Consider the following 16,328-nt stretch of genomic DNA (forward strand, 5'->3'; position numbering starts at 1 on the left):
GAGGAAACATCTTTCCACGTGTTTCGGCAGTGCCCCTTTGCACAGGGTCTGTTGGACGCCCTAGAACAGGAACTCAGAGACTCAGTGCCCAGGAGCTGCCTATCGTACCATTCGGTGCTTTACGGCCTGTTCCCTGGGACCCACGACGTGGAGGCCATCCAGGAGGCCTGGCGCCTTATGAACTGTTTTAAGGACGCAGTGTGGCTTGCCAGGAACCGCCTCGTGATCAACAGGGAAAACATGTCCGTCCGGGACTGCCGCAGGTTCATCAAGAACCTGCTTAGAGACTATTCCATCTTGGACAGCTCGGCCGTTGATGAGGAAGAAGAGGAGTGAAGACCCCTCTCCTTCTCCCATGTCTCCCTGAAGATACAGCCCAACAGTTTGGCCCTGTGATCCGCCCCCTCCCTACCCCCACATAGTCGCCCCACACCCCTACCCCGATCACAGATTGTATTATTTGGTTTTTGTTTGATCTCTTGTGCCTTTATATTGCAGGATTGAGCTGAATGTTAGAGTAGCATGGTGTGCGATGTATAGCTTAGGGAACCTTTGCTGTGTATTGTACTATCATGCTTTGTGTGACTGTAATTTATTGTACGACTTGTAATGACTGAACGGAAAATAAAGCTCTTTCAATCAAAAATCTGTTCTTATCAGTTTAATATCTGATACGTCCCCTATCTGGGGACCATATATTAAATGGATTTTTGAGAACGGGGGCCGATTTCGAAGCTTGCTTCCGTCGCCCTATGCATTGACCCGATATGGCAGTATCTTCGGGTACAGTGCACCACCCCCTTACAGGGTTAAAAAGAAAGATTCCTACTTTCATTGCTACCTGCTTGCTGGCTAGCCAGCTAGCCAGCCCTGTGGGCCTTGCTGCTGCTGCAGCCAAAAAACAAAAGGTGGTGCTGCTGCTGCTTCTGCTGCTTCTGCTTCTGCTTGTGTCTGGCCGCTGTTGGAGCGTCCAGGCACAGGACTTCTGCTGCTGCTGACTAAATGGCCTCCTTAATTGGATCATTTGAGTAGCCAGCACACCTGTGCAGGTAGGGCATGACATGATAGGCAGCTGCCTTGATAGCGGGTGGGTGCTGAATGTTCCTAATTGACAAAATAAGATTAATGCTTATGAAGAAATATAAAATCTCATCCCTTCCCCAATATCGCGCCACACCCCTACCCCTTAATTCCCTGGTTGAACTTGATGGACATATGTCTTTTTTCGACCGTACTAACTATGTAACTATGTAACATAACATGGGGGGGGGGGGGTCTCCTGGCTGTTCACACAGGTGTGTCATTGCTGTACATTGACCATGCATTGCTTCTGTGGTATTGCAAAGGCAAAGACAAATGCTTCCAGCCATCCATTGCACTAATGGATTGGTCATCAGCTGGCTGTCTATGTCCCGCATCAATATAGACCAAAGTACAGAGGGTTAGGCTATGCTATTGTGCACCTACCTGATGCATCAGAAGGTGCGAGGCCCTTGCTAAATTCTGTGCACAGACTTTGAGATCTATGCTTTAGACTGTATCTAAACCTGCTCCAACATGGACTGACATTCTGGCCTACTTTCAGCCGATGCGACTTGTCTGTCGCTGAACAGTCGCTTTTTATGTATTCAGCACCTATGTATAATGTTGTAAAAATGCTCTAGAAGCTAAAGTCGCAGGGGGCGTGGCTTGGCGCTTGCCGGAGATGGCCGCTTGATCAGAGAGCTCCGAGCACTGCAAGCAACTAAAGCGACTCACTGCCCGTTCTAAGGAAGATAACTGCGCTAAACCCACCTACTCCTTCGCACAATGGCATCTAGAACAAGAAGGAGAGGAAAGGCGAACCCCAGACTCCGCAAACTAACGGATTTTTACCTCGCGGCCGACCCGGGGGATTTCCAAGATGGCGCGGCCCCGCGCTCTCCTGCTAGTGTGGACTCAGCGGGCTCCCGGAGACACAAAGAAGCGCTATCCTCCTCCCGAGACGACAACCGGAGGAGCGCGTCTGCACCCCCGAGCCCACTACCTGATGTTCGGGAAGGGGGAGGCTCACCTCTCAGCTCCGGAGGACGCGGTCGTGGACTGAACGGTACGGGGCTGCCGGCCTCTGCGCCCGCCTCACCACTCTCGGGCAGCCCAGCAAAGCAGAGACAGCGTCTGCATTCAGAGGACGATCAGCAAGGGGTGGAGGTGAGTGGGACTGATACTTTCATTGCTGACTGTCTGGCGAGTCATCCCTCCTCCAATGCCCCAGTTACTGAAGTGACTCTAAAAAATATGCTTATGGCCCTCCACCAGTCTATACATATGGACGTTGCAACCATGCTGTCTCCAGTGAAAAAAGACCTGGTGGAGGTGCAATCCAGGGTTAATCATATCGAGAATAAAATGGGAGAGTTGGTGTCCTCGCATAATGAGCTGCTGGATGCACACTATGAGGTGGAGGACGAGATACAGCTAATGAGAGCGAAGATGGCGGACCTGGAAGACAGGTCCCGCCGGAACAATATTAAATTCCGGGGTGTACCTGAAAGTATACCACCCTCAGCATTGAAAAAGTTCTTGCAGGACTTTATCAAACTGGTCCTTCCTCATAGCACTGAGATTGATATGGTGATTGACAGAGCGCATAGGGTCCCGAGACCCAAACACCTCGCTGAGGACGTACCAAGAGATGTATTGGCCCGGATCCACTACTTTCATATTAAAGAAGAGCTTATGGCGGCTACGAGGAAGCCTTTGGAGTTATCTGGAGACTTTAACAAGATTTTATTGTTCACTGATTTGTCTGCAGCAACCCTTCAGCAACGGCGCACCTTAGCGCCCATTACTGCAGTGCTCCGGGATCATAAGATTATGTATCGTTGGGGGTTCCCAGTTCGCCTCCTGATACAGAGGGATAACAACATGCACGTGGTGCGCAACGTGGAGGAAGGCGCCATCCTTCTACAGCGGTGGAATTTACCGCAGCCGAGAGATCCGCTCACCACCAAGAAACCTCCTTCTAGGATTGCTGAGGAATGGAAAAGAGTTGGAGTTGCAACCTGAGGGCCTTTTGTTTAGTCGCAGTGCTGGCCTTTGGTCATAGGGCCGTTCTGGCTCAAGTGAACTATGCTCCCTGTCCAAGACGGTATTATCTGTTTTTCTAAACAGGTTTTCCCAGTTTTTTCCTTTTTTTCCTTTTTTGATGGCACTTACCTGCCGTGGTTTTTTGTTATTTTTTGTTCTGTTCTAGGTGGACTGCTTCACTCCAGCATGGACTTTGAAATGTGGCTTTCTGTATGGTATTCCTTATGCTCTTCGTCTCTAGCGTTAATGGGTATCTATTATGGTGATTTGTTTTTCATCCATTAATGTTAATGGGCTTAATAGCCCACAAAAGAGGAATTATTTGTGGAATGAAGCCAAGCAGTTAAAGAGTGATGTATTGTGTGTGCAGGAGACGCATTTAATCAGGAAAGATGCGCATAGATTGTGCAATAGGTTTTACCCACACATATTTCAGGCACATGCTAACAGTAAAACTAGAGGGGTGATGATTGCTATTAAACATACTATTGCATTTCAGCTTAAAGAGGTAGTAACGGACTCACAAGGTAGATATGTTATAGTAATAGGTTATTTCAATAATGTTCTCTACACTTTGGCCTCAGTGTATGCCCCTAATAGGGGTCAGGAGAGGTTTCTTCGCAAAGTGCTATCTAGAATAGACAGACTTCGCCAAGGTAGAGTTATTCTCTGCGGAGATATGAATGCAGTGGTAGACAGGGAATGGGACTGTACTGGGGGGTCACACCTTAGGCCCTCTAATATAAAAGACATATTACTATCCTCAGACCTGCATGATGTGTGGAGGGCGCACCATTCCTCGGAAAAAGATTTTACCTTCCACTCAGCGGCCCATAACAGTTATGCTAGACTCGACATGTTTCTGGTGGACAGAAGTGTGTTGCTTGACGCTATGTCATCGTCCATAGATTTAATTAAGTGGTCTGACCATGCTGCTATTGCTCTGACCCTGAAAGAGAGTGATAGGCTCCCGCTAACATACTTGTGGAGGGCCAATCAATATATAATAAACCATCCGGCTTTCTCTAAAGTAATAGGCAGGGACCTGGAGGAGTACTTCCGGGTTCATGAAAACTCGCAGACTAACATGTTCTCAGTGTGGAATGCCCACAAGGCATTTATACGAGGGACTTTCATCAAACTAGGTGCCCAACTTAAGAAGACCCGAAAGGTAGAAATTAATAACTTGTTAGATGACATACATAGATGTGAGGTCCTTAATAAAACGTCCCCTTCAGATTTGCTGGCAAGCAGCCTTAAGGATCTGAGGCGCACTCTTAGAGAGCGATTATTTGTAGACTATGAAAGGAAAGCCAGGAAAATGAAAGCGACCTTTTATGCCTGTTCTGACAGGGCTGGGAAACTATTAGCGTCACGCATTAAAACTAAACAACTCAAATCCACTATTCCATTCCTGTGGGATAGCGACAAACAAGGGAAGTTGGTAGACCCTAAAGCAATAGCGAATAGGTTTCAAAAATTCTATGCGTCTTTGTATAATTTGGCCTCGGACGGATCCACTCCTCAGCCTTCTAACGAGACCATTAATGCGTTTTTAACATCTGTTAACCTGCCAAAGCTTACGCCCACCCAAATTAATAGTCTAAATGAGCCCGTCAGTTTGATGGAACTTGATAATGTGATACGTTCCCTCCCATCTGGTAAGTCACCTGGACCAGATGGGCTTATCAACGAATACTTTAAGACATTTGCCCCTATTTTGCGCGCTCCTATGCTGTCCTTTTTTAGATTAGCGATTACGTCCGGGTCCTTTCCAGAAGAAAACCAGAGGGCTCTTATTGTGACTCTTCCAAAAGCTGGGAAGGAGCCGGACATCCCCCAAAACTTCAGGCCCATATCTTTGCTAAACTGTGATGCCAAAATATATGCCAAATTAATAGCAAAACGTTTGGCTGTTATATTACCTAGTCTAATCAATCAGGACCAAACAGGGTTTGTTGTAGGACGCCAGTCGTCTGATAATTCCCGGAGGGTACTTAATCTAATACAATATGCTAATCACTATAACTTGCCGGCTGTCATGGTAGCATTAGACGCCGAGAAGGCGTTCGATCGCCTTCACTGGGAATACGCGTTCGCAGTCCTGGGTAAACTAGGGTTTCAGGGCGTTATAGTTAAGGCCATTAGAGCACTTTATTCACACCCTTCTGCCCAGGTCTTTACTAATGGGACCCTGTCTGACCCTTTTCGCCTGTCCAACGGGACCCGACAGGGGTGCCCATTGTCCCCCTTACTTTTTATAATCTCCTTAGAACCGTTGGCACAGGCGATGAGGGAGGCAGATACCATAACTGGCATCAAGGTGGGACATGTAGACCATACAGTCTCATTATATGCAGACGATATCATCTTGTCCCTGTCCAACCCTGAGGTGTCCCTTCCGGCCGCACTGTCACTATTACATAAATTTGGTCTTACTTCTTATTATAAGCTGAATGAACTAAAATCCCAAGTCCTCCCTTTAAATTTACCCCCTCAGTTATTAAAGGATTTAAAGCTCCGTTATCCACTGGACTGGCAACAACATCACATCAAATATTTAGGGATTTCCCTAACCTCCCATGCACGCTCCCTATACTTAACCAACTATGTCCCGTATTTCAAAGTCCTGGAGAGTGACTTACAATCAATTGGCAAAGCTGAAATCTCATGGCTAGGCAGAATAGCGGCTTTTAAAATGTCAGTTCTCCCTAAGCTGCTGTATCTATTCCGCACTTTACCCATCAAACCTCCTCTATCCTTTTTCACCACGGTGCGCACTCTAATATCGTCTTTCGTATGGGCCAATAAAAAGCCACGGACTCCGTATTGCGTGGCGACTACACACAGGAAGATGGGAGGTTTGGGGATACCTGACATACGCAGATACCATACAGCTACGATAATCTCCCTGCTGAGACCTAGTTGGGAAAGGAGAACTGATGTTCACTGGGTACAAATTGAGTGCTTCTTGGCGTCTATACATGACCCTCGCAGTATGATATTTTTACACGCCTGGCGAGTTCCCATCTCGCCCAGGACATCTTTGTTTACATCTGCAGCCCAACAATGTTACGCTTACGCACAACAGAATATGTCCGACACGTCATTTACTGGGAATACATTGGCCCCATTCTCAATACTTTCTTTGGTGGTGGAGGACCTCGATGTGGGGAAATGGGTGGACAGGGGTATTCTTCGAGTGTCAGACCTATACGAGAATGACCAGTTGCTGCAGTATTCTGATCTACAGGCTAAATTTGGCCTCCCTACTCAACTAATATTCCCATATCTACGTATTAAAAGCTTTTTAGGTGAAGCAGGCCGCACTGTTCCACCAATGAGCAATAGTTTAGTGGAATATTTCTCCAAACAACTTAAAGGGCTCAAACCCTTGTATGAGGATCTGTCCTCTAATGGCCCACTGGAGAAGACACAGTATATGAGGGCGTGGGATTTGGAGTTGAATCTAGACCTGCCTGTTGAGAAGTGGATTGGGGCGTTTAAACTGGTTCAAAAGTCTTTAAAAGCTGTCTCCCATTTAGAAGCTATAGTCAAAACACACCTTAGGTGGTACTACACCCCTGCTAGACTCCATGTTATGTACCCTTTGAGCTCAGATAGGTGTTGGAGGGATTGTTCTCAGAGAGGCACTCTACTGCATGTGTTATGGACGTGCCCGAAACTTGCCCAATACTGGGAAGAGGTAGGGAATTTGTTGAGCGATGTACTAGGGGAACCTGTTCAACTTACCCCTCAGACAGCCTTATTACTAATTGACATGCAAGACTTCCCTCCCTTCGTGAGAGTCCTTTTCTGTAAAATTCTGGTTCTGGCAAAGATCCTAATTACTCGTAACTGGAGAAACACAGCCCCCCCCAGGGTGGAAGAACTTGTGACTATGATTAAGCATGTCTGCACACTGGAGGAGGTCTGGGCGACAGGACAGGGTAATTTTCCTGCCCATAGGGTGACATGGGATGCGTGGACGGCCTTTACATCTAGGGGAGGACCAGAGTAAACCATCACGACTCTATCAGTAGGATAATTGGTTTCTTCATCTCTGCCCCTCCTCCTCCTCCCCTTATCGGGGTGGTGGAGGACTCTGACCGGTAGATGGATGGGCGCTGAGTGTCCGGGAGATTTCAATAGATGGAGTAGGGGGTTATTCGGGGACACTCAATGATGATACAGTGCTAAATAGTACTTAGAGTATGGGAAGACCAGAATGGTATTCGCATGTAGCCACAGAATCAAGCCACATATATATTACAAAGGGTTTAAAGACAAGCTTTTCCACTACATGTCTGATATATTTGAGCACCACCTTTATTGTTACTAGTTTGTTGTGTTTCCTTTATTGGCTTACATGATCAGATGCTTTGAGGAGCAGCCACTCCCTCCGTGATTGGGCGGAGGTGTCAAACCGAATTTCTGCTGACACCGAAGCGGGAGGTAGTGGTGGAATGCAGCCTTCCTGACTTTTAGGCCATTGGCTTTTCTTTAATCAGTTTTAAGCTGTGTATTTTATACTTCATGTATTTAAGGTATTGCATTATGTCATACAATGCTCCTTATCTTTTTTGTACAAAATCCAATAAAAACCTTTTGAAACGTAGAAGCTAAAGTCGCAGAAATGTCACACATATTTGGCCTGCAACTTTCTGTGCGACAAATTCAGACAGGAAAAATCAGTATAAATCCTTAGAAAATTATCCCCCAGTGTCTCCATCTGCTGGCGGTATTGAATAAGCATTGCTGCACTGATGGGGTATGCATTAGACGAAAAAAAAGAAGAAAAAGAAGAATAATACGCCCAGAAAAGAGGCGAAAAGGAGAAAAACGTAAAAAAACGTGAAAAAAAAGTAAGAGGAAGAGAAGGGAAAAAAAGGTGGAAATGGGTTTAAAAGTGATTTCGGCGGAGAAATATATATATATATATATATATATATATATATATATATATACGCGCACACACACACATATATATAAACGTATTCTCCGTTGAGATATTGCAGCCGCTGCTGTGTCCAGGCCCAGGAGCCTTAGCACTGTGCTGTGATGTCACTCAATACCACTGACATCACTAGGTGTAAACAACATCTCTCCTTTGCTGTGTATGTGACTATGGAGCTGTTTGGTGATGTCGTCTATTATGGCCTTCATAGAAGCAACAGGAGATTGTTGCATCCATCTAGAACCCTCAGAACTACAGTGCTATGATGTCACTCACTTCCACAGGCCTTGCAGAGTGTAAACAACAACAACCCAGCTTTGTTGTGTATGTAACCATAGGGATTTGTGATGTCACCTAGAACCTTCACAGCAGCGACAGCTTTATGAGGAGCATCAGCACTGCTCTGCCTGAGCAGAACCATCACCGCCATAGGTTGTCAAATAACCCGGGTTTAACCCACACAGGTAAGTCCAATGGGGTGCAGGCATGTCCTCTATGCTTACAGCTTCCCGTGGGTGTTGGTTTGATACCGTTTGGGGACAGCCAAGGAGGCATCTGCAGGCAACAAAGGTAGGTGTGTGCTTGTGTGTGTGTTTCCTATGCAGATCCTAAGCCCAGTGTCACATGCAAGTAGGAGGAGTAAGAAGGGTTCCTGGCAAATCCGGGTTATGGATTGCATTTAAAAAGGCCCCGTGGGAGTGCAATGGGCCCCTGTCTTGCTGCTTAGCAATAATGGTATGGGTTTAGGTTCTGCTGTGTGTACTGGTGGTTGACTGCCCCCCAGCCCAGAGTGTGCATGGAAAATTGTTTGGCAGCCTCCCTGACAGCAAGCAGTGATAGTGCCCATGAAGGGCACCTTGTTGGGCCCGCCCCTTTCACGGTTATCGCTTCTCGGCCTTTTGGCTAAGATCAAGTGTAGTATCTGTTCTTATCAGTTTAATATCTGATACGTCCCCTATCTGGGGACCATATATTAAATGGATTTTTGAGAACGGGGGCCGATTTCGAAGCTTGCTTCCGTCGCCCTATGCATTGACCCGATATGGCAGTATCTTCGGGTACAGTGCACCACCCCCTTACAGGGTTAAAAAGAAAGATTCCTACTTTCATTGCTACCTGCTTGCTGGCTAGCCAGCTAGCCAGCCCTGTGGGCCTTGCTGCTGCTGCAGCCAAAAAACAAAAGGTGGTGCTGCTGCTGCTTCTGCTGCTTCTGCTTCTGCTTGTGTCTGGCCGCTGTTGGAGCGTCCAGGCACAGGACTTCTGCTGCTGCTGACTAAATGGCCTCCTTAATTGGATCATTTGAGTAGCCAGCACACCTGTGCAGGTAGGGCATGACATGATAGGCAGCTGCCTTGATAGCGGGTGGGTGCTGAATGTTCCTAATTGACAAAATAAGATTAATGCTTATGAAGAAATATAAAATCTCATCCCTTCCCCAATATCGCGCCACACCCCTACCCCTTAATTCCCTGGTTGAACTTGATGGACATATGTCTTTTTTCGACCGTACTAACTATGTAACTATGTAACATAACATGGGGGGGGGGGGGTCTCCTGGCTGTTCACACAGGTGTGTCATTGCTGTACATTGACCATGCATTGCTTCTGTGGTATTGCAAAGGCAAAGACAAATGCTTCCAGCCATCCATTGCACTAATGGATTGGTCATCAGCTGGCTGTCTATGTCCCGCATCAATATAGACCAAAGTACAGAGGGTTAGGCTATGCTATTGTGCACCTACCTGATGCATCAGAAGGTGCGAGGCCCTTGCTAAATTCTGTGCACAGACTTTGAGATCTATACTTTAGACTGTATCTAAACCTGCTCCAACATGGACTGACATTCTGGCCTACTTTCAGCCGATGCGACTTGTCTGTCGCTGAACAGTCGCTTTTTATGTATTCAGCACCTATGTATAATGTTGTAAAAATGCTCTAGAAGTTAAAGTCGCAGAAATGTCACACATATTTGGCCTGCAACTTTCTGTGCGACAAATTCAGACAGGAAAAATCAGTATAAATCCTTAGAAAATTATCCCCCAGTGTCTCCATCTGCTGGCGGTATTGAATAAGCATTGCTGCACTGATGGGGTATGCATTAGACGAAAAAAAAGAAGAAAAAGAAGAATAATACGCCCAGAAAAGAGGCGAAAAGGAGAAAAACGTAAAAAAACGTGAAAAAAAAGTAAGAGGAAGAGAAGGGAAAAAAAGGTGGAAATGGCTTTAAAAGTGATTTCGGCGGAGAAATATATATATATATATATATATATATATATATATATATATATATATATATATATATATACGCGCACACACACACATATATATAAACGTATTCTCCGTTGAGATATTGCAGCCGCTGCTGTGTCCAGGCCCAGGAGCCTTAGCACTGTGCTGTGATGTCACTCAATACCACTGACATCACTAGGTGTAAACAACATCTCTCCTTTGCTGTGTATGTGACTATGGAGCTGTTTGGTGATGTCGTCTATTATGGCCTTCATAGAAGCAACAGGAGATTGTTGCATCCATCTAGAACCCTCAGAACTACAGTGCTATGATGTCACTCACTTCCACAGGCCTTGCAGAGTGTAAACAACAACAACCCAGCTTTGTTGTGTATGTAACCATAGGGATTTGTGATGTCACCTAGAACCTTCACAGCAGCGACAGCTTTATGAGGAGCATCAGCACTGCTCTGCCTGAGCAGAACCATCACCGCCATAGGTTGTCAAATAACCCGGGTTTAACCCACACAGGTAAGTCCAATGGGGTGCAGGCATGTCCTCTATGCTTACAGCTTCCCGTGGGTGTTGGTTTGATACCGTTTGGGGACAGCCAAGGAGGCATCTGCAGGCAACAAAGGTAGGTGTGTGCTTGTGTGTGTGTTTCCTATGCAGATCCTAAGCCCAGTGTCACATGCAAGTAGGAGGAGTAAGAAGGGTTCCTGGCAAATCCGGGTTATGGATTGCATTTAAAAAGGCCCCGTGGGAGTGCAATGGGCCCCTGTCTTGCTGCTTAGCAATAATGGTATGGGTTTAGGTTCTGCTGTGTGTACTGGTGGTTGACTGCCCCCCAGCCCAGAGTGTGCATGGAAAATTGTCTGGCAGCCTCCCTGACAGCAAGCAGTGATAGTGCCCATGAAGGGCACCTTGTTGGGCCCGCCCCTTTCACGGTTATCGCTTCTCGGCCTTTTGGCTAAGATCAAGTGTAGTATCTGTTCTTATCAGTTTAATATCTGATACGTCCCCTATCTGGGGACCATATATTAAATGGATTTTTGAGAACGGGGGCCGATTTCGAAGCTTGCTTCCGTCGCCCTATGCATTGACCCGATATGGCAGTATCTTCGGGTACAGTGCACCACCCCCTTACAGGGTTAAAAAGAAAGATTCCTACTTTCATTGCTACCTGCTTGCTGGCTAGCCAGCTAGCCAGCCCTGTGGGCCTTGCTGCTGCTGCAGCCAAAAAACAAAAGGTGGTGCTGCTGCTGCTTCTGCTGCTTCTGCTTCTGCTTGTGTCTGGCCGCTGTTGGAGCGTCCAGGCACAGGACTTCTGCTGCTGCTGACTAAATGGCCTCCTTAATTGGATCATTTGAGTAGCCAGCACACCTGTGCAGGTAGGGCATGACATGATAGGCAGCTGCCTTGATAGCGGGTGGGTGCTGAATGTTCCTAATTGACAAAATAAGATTAATGCTTATGAAGAAATATAAAATCTCATCCCTTCCCCAATATCGCGCCACACCCCTACCCCTTAATTCCCTGGTTGAACTTGATGGACATATGTCTTTTTTCGACCGTACTAACTATGTAACTATGTAACATAACATGGGGGGGGGGGGGGGTCTCCTGGCTGTTCACACAGGTGTGTCATTGCTGTACATTGACCATGCATTGCTTCTGTGGTATTGCAAAGGCAAAGACAAATGCTTCCAGCCATCCATTGCACTAATGGATTGGTCATCAGCTGGCTGTCTATGTCCCGCATCAATATAGACCAAAGTACAGAGGGTTAGGCTATGCTATTGTGCACCTACCTGATATCAGAAGGTGCGAGGCCCTTGCTAAATTCTGTGCACAGACTTTGAGATCTATACTTTAGACTGTATCTAAACCTGCTCCAACATGGACTGACATTCTGGCCTACTTTCAGCCGATGCGACTTGTCTGTCGCTGAACAGTCGCTTTTTATGTATTCAGCACCTATGTATAATGTTGTAAAAATGCTCTAGAAGCTAAAGTCGCAGAAATGTCACACATATTTGGCCTGCAACTTTCTGTGCGACAAATTCAGACAGGAAAAATCAGTATAAATCCTTAGAAAATTATCCCCCAGTGTCTCCATCTGCTGGCGGTATTGAATAAGCATTGCTGCACTGATGGGGTATGCATTAGACGAAAAAAAAGAAGAAAAAGAAGAATAATACGCCCAGAAAAGAGGCGAAAAGGAGAAAAACGTAAAAAAATTTGAAAAAAAAGTAAGAGGAAGAGAAGGGAAAAAAAGGTGGAAATGGGTTTAAAAGTGATTTCGGCGGAGAAATATATATATATATATATATATATATATATATATATATATATATATACGCGCACACACACACATATATATAAACGTATTCTCCGTTGAGATATTGCAGCCGCTGCTGTGTCCAGGCCCAGGAGCCTTAGCACTGTGCTGTGATGTCACTCAATACCACTGACATCACTAGGTGTAAACAACATCTCTCCTTTGCTGTGTATGTGACTATGGAGCTGTTTGGTGATGTCGTCTATTATGGCCTTCATAGAAGCAACAGGAGATTGTTGCATCCATCTAGAACCCTCAGAACTACAGTGCTATGATGTCACTCACTTCCACAGGCCTTGCAGAGTGTAAACAACAACAACCCAGCTTTGTTGTGTATGTAACCATAGGGATTTGTGATGTCACCTAGAACCTTCACAGCAGCGACAGCTTTATGAGGAGCATCAGCACTGCTCTGCCTGAGCAGAACCATCACCGCCATAGGTTGTCAAATAACCCGGGTTTAACCCACACAGGTAAGTCCAATGGGGTGCAGGCATGTCCTCTATGCTTACAGCTTCCCGTGGGTGTTGGTTTGATACCGTTTGGGGACAGCCAAGGAGGCATCTGCAGGCAACAAAGGTAGGTGTGTGCTTGTGTGTGTGTTTCCTATGCAGATCCTAAGCCCAGTGTCACATGCAAGTAGGAGGAGTAAGAAGGGTTCCTGGCAAATCCGGGTTATGGATTGCATTTAAAAAGGCCCCGTGGGAGTGCAATGGGCCCCTGTCTTGCTGCTTAGCAATAATGGTATGGGTTTAGGTTCTGCTGTGTGTACTGGTGGTTGACTGCCCCCCAGCCCAGAGTGTGCATGGAAAATTGTCTGGCAGCCTCCCTGACAGCAAGCAGTGATAGTGCCCATGAAGGGCACCTTGTTGGGCCCGCCCCTTTCACGGTTATCGCTTCTCGGCCTTTTGGCTAAGATCAAGTGTAGTATCTGTTCTTATCAGTTTAATATCTGATACGTCCCCTATCTGGGGACCATATATTAAATGGATTTTTGAGAACGGGGGCCGATTTCGAAGCTTGCTTCCGTCGCCCTATGCATTGACCCGATATGGCAGTATCTTCGGGTACAGTGCACCACCCCCTTACAGGGTTAAAAAGAAAGATTCCTACTTTCATTGCTACCTGCTTGCTGGCTAGCCAGCTAGCCAGCCCTGTGGGCCTTGCTGCTGCTGCAGCCAAAAAACAAAAGGTGGTGCTGCTGCTGCTTCTGCTGCTTCTGCTTCTGCTTGTGTCTGGCCGCTGTTGGAGCGTCCAGGCACAGGACTTCTGCTGCTGCTGACTAAATGGCCTCCTTAATTGGATCATTTGAGTAGCCAGCACACCTGTGCAGGTAGGGCATGACATGATAGGCAGCTGCCTTGATAGCGGGTGGGTGCTGAATGTTCCTAATTGACAAAATAAGATTAATGCTTATGAAGAAATATAAAATCTCATCCCTTCCCCAATATCGCGCCACACCCCTACCCCTTAATTCCCTGGTTGAACTTGATGGACATATGTCTTTTTTCGACCGTACTAACTATGTAACTATGTAACATAACATGGGGGGGGGGGGGGGTCTCCTGGCTGTTCACACAGGTGTGTCATTGCTGTACATTGACCATGCATTGCTTCTGTGGTATTGCAAAGGCAAAGACAAATGCTTCCAGCCATCCATTGCACTAATGGATTGGTCATCAGCTGGCTGTCTATGTCCCGCATCAATATAGACCAAAGTACAGAGGGTTAGGCTATGCTATTGTGCACCTACCTGATGCATCAGAAGGTGCGAGGCCCTTGCTAAATTCTGTGCACAGACTTTGAGATCTATACTTTAGACTGTATCTAAACCTGCTCCAACATGGACTGACATTCTGGCCTACTTTCAGCCGATGCGACTTGTCTGTCGCTGAACAGTCGCTTTTTATGTATTCAGCACCTATGTATAATGTTGTAAAAATGCTCTAGAAGCTAAAGTCGCAGAAATGTCACACATATTTGGCCTGCAACTTTCTGTGCGACAAATTCAGACAGGAAAAATCAGTATAAATCCTTAGAAAATTATCCCCCAGTGTCTCCATCTGCTGGCGGTATTGAATAAGCATTGCTGCACTGATGGGGTATGCATTAGACGAAAAAAAAGAAGAAAAAGAAGAATAATACGCCCAGAAAAGAGGCGAAAAGGAGAAAAACGTAAAAAAACGTGAAAAAAAAGTAAGAGGAAGAGAAGGGAAAAAAAGGTGGAAATGGGTTTAAAAGTGATTTCGGCGGAGAAATATATATATATATATATATACGCGCACACACACACATATATATAAACGTATTCTCCGTTGAGATATTGCAGCCGCTGCTGTGTCCAGGCCCAGGAGCCTTAGCACTGTGCTGTGATGTCACTCAATACCACTGACATCACTAGGTGTAAACAACATCTCTCCTTTGCTGTGTATGTGACTATGGAGCTGTTTGGTGATGTCGTCTATTATGGCCTTCATAGAAGCAACAGGAGATTGTTGCATCCATCTAGAACCCTCAGAACTACAGTGCTATGATGTCACTCACTTCCACAGGCCTTGCAGAGTGTAAACAACAACAACCCAGCTTTGTTGTGTATGTAACCATAGGGATTTGTGATGTCACCTAGAACCTTCACAGCAGCGACAGCTTTATGAGGAGCATCAGCACTGCTCTGCCTGAGCAGAACCATCACCGCCATAGGTTGTCAAATAACCCGGGTTTAACCCACACAGGTAAGTCCAATGGGGTGCAGGCATGTCCTCTATGCTTACAGCTTCCCGTGGGTGTTGGTTTGATACCGTTTGGGGACAGCCAAGGAGGCATCTGCAGGCAACAAAGGTAGGTGTGTGCTTGTGTGTGTGTTTCCTATGCAGATCCTAAGCCCAGTGTCACATGCAAGTAGGAGGAGTAAGAAGGGTTCCTGGCAAATCCGGGTTATGGATTGCATTTAAAAAGGCCCCGTGGGAGTGCAATGGGCCCCTGTCTTGCTGCTTAGCAATAATGGTATGGGTTTAGGTTCTGCTGTGTGTACTGGTGGTTGACTGCCCCCCAGCCCAGAGTGTGCATGGAAAATTGTCTGGCAGCCTCCCTGACAGCAAGCAGTGATAGTGCCCATGAAGGGCACCTTGTTGGGCCCGCCCCTTTCACGGTTATCGCTTCTCGGCCTTTTGGCTAAGATCAAGTGTAGTATCTGTTCTTATCAGTTTAATATCTGATACGTCCCCTATCTGGGGACCATATATTAAATGGATTTTTGAGAACGGGGGCCGATTTCGAAGCTTGCTTCCGTCGCCCTATGCATTGACCCGATATGGCAGTATCTTCGGGTACAGTGCACCACCCCCTTACAGGGTTAAAAAGAAAGATTCCTACTTTCATTGCTACCTGCTTGCTGGCTAGCCAGCTAGCCAGCCCTGTGGGCCTTGCTGCTGCTGCAGCCAAAAAACAAAAGGTGGTGCTGCTGCTGCTTCTGCTGCTTCTGCTTGTGTCTGGCCGCTGTTGGAGCGTCCAGGCACAGGACTTCTGCTGCTGCTGACTAAATGGCCTCCTTAATTGGATCATTTGAGTAGCCAGCACACCTGTGCAGGTAGGGCATGACATGATAGGCAGCTGCCTTGATAGCGGGTGGGTGCTGAATGTTCCTAATTGACAAAATAAGATTAATGCTTATGAAGAAATATAAAATCTCATCCCTTCCCCAATATCGCGCCACACCCCTACCCCTTAATTCCCT

The 16,328-nt window shown here is 46.5% G+C and overlaps 4 non-coding genes and 1 pseudogene across 4 annotated transcripts; all 5 read left to right on the top strand.

Annotated features, from left to right (window-relative positions):
* The first annotated feature begins 626 nt into the window (after positions 1-626).
* Positions 627-799, top strand: LOC130337149 (U2 spliceosomal RNA; annotated as a pseudogene).
* Positions 800-8,909: 8,110 nt separating this feature from the next.
* On the top strand, positions 8,910-9,100 carry LOC130337208 (U2 spliceosomal RNA). Its single transcript, XR_008878147.1, has one exon. It is a non-coding gene; the product is annotated as a U2 spliceosomal RNA (small nuclear RNA).
* A 2,104-nt stretch (positions 9,101-11,204) lies between these two features.
* On the top strand, positions 11,205-11,395 carry LOC130337209 (U2 spliceosomal RNA). The gene has a single exon (XR_008878148.1). It is a non-coding gene; the product is annotated as a U2 spliceosomal RNA (small nuclear RNA).
* Positions 11,396-13,487: 2,092 nt separating this feature from the next.
* LOC130337210 (U2 spliceosomal RNA) lies at positions 13,488-13,678 on the top strand. The gene has a single exon (XR_008878149.1). It is a non-coding gene; the product is annotated as a U2 spliceosomal RNA (small nuclear RNA).
* Positions 13,679-15,746: 2,068 nt separating this feature from the next.
* On the top strand, positions 15,747-15,937 carry LOC130337117 (U2 spliceosomal RNA). The gene has a single exon (XR_008878072.1). It is a non-coding gene; the product is annotated as a U2 spliceosomal RNA (small nuclear RNA).
* The last annotated feature ends 391 nt before the right edge of the window (positions 15,938-16,328 follow it).

The sequence above is a fragment of the Hyla sarda genome, unplaced genomic scaffold, assembly GCF_029499605.1.
Source record: "Hyla sarda isolate aHylSar1 unplaced genomic scaffold, aHylSar1.hap1 scaffold_492, whole genome shotgun sequence".
NCBI lineage: Eukaryota > Metazoa > Chordata > Amphibia > Anura > Hylidae > Hyla > Hyla sarda.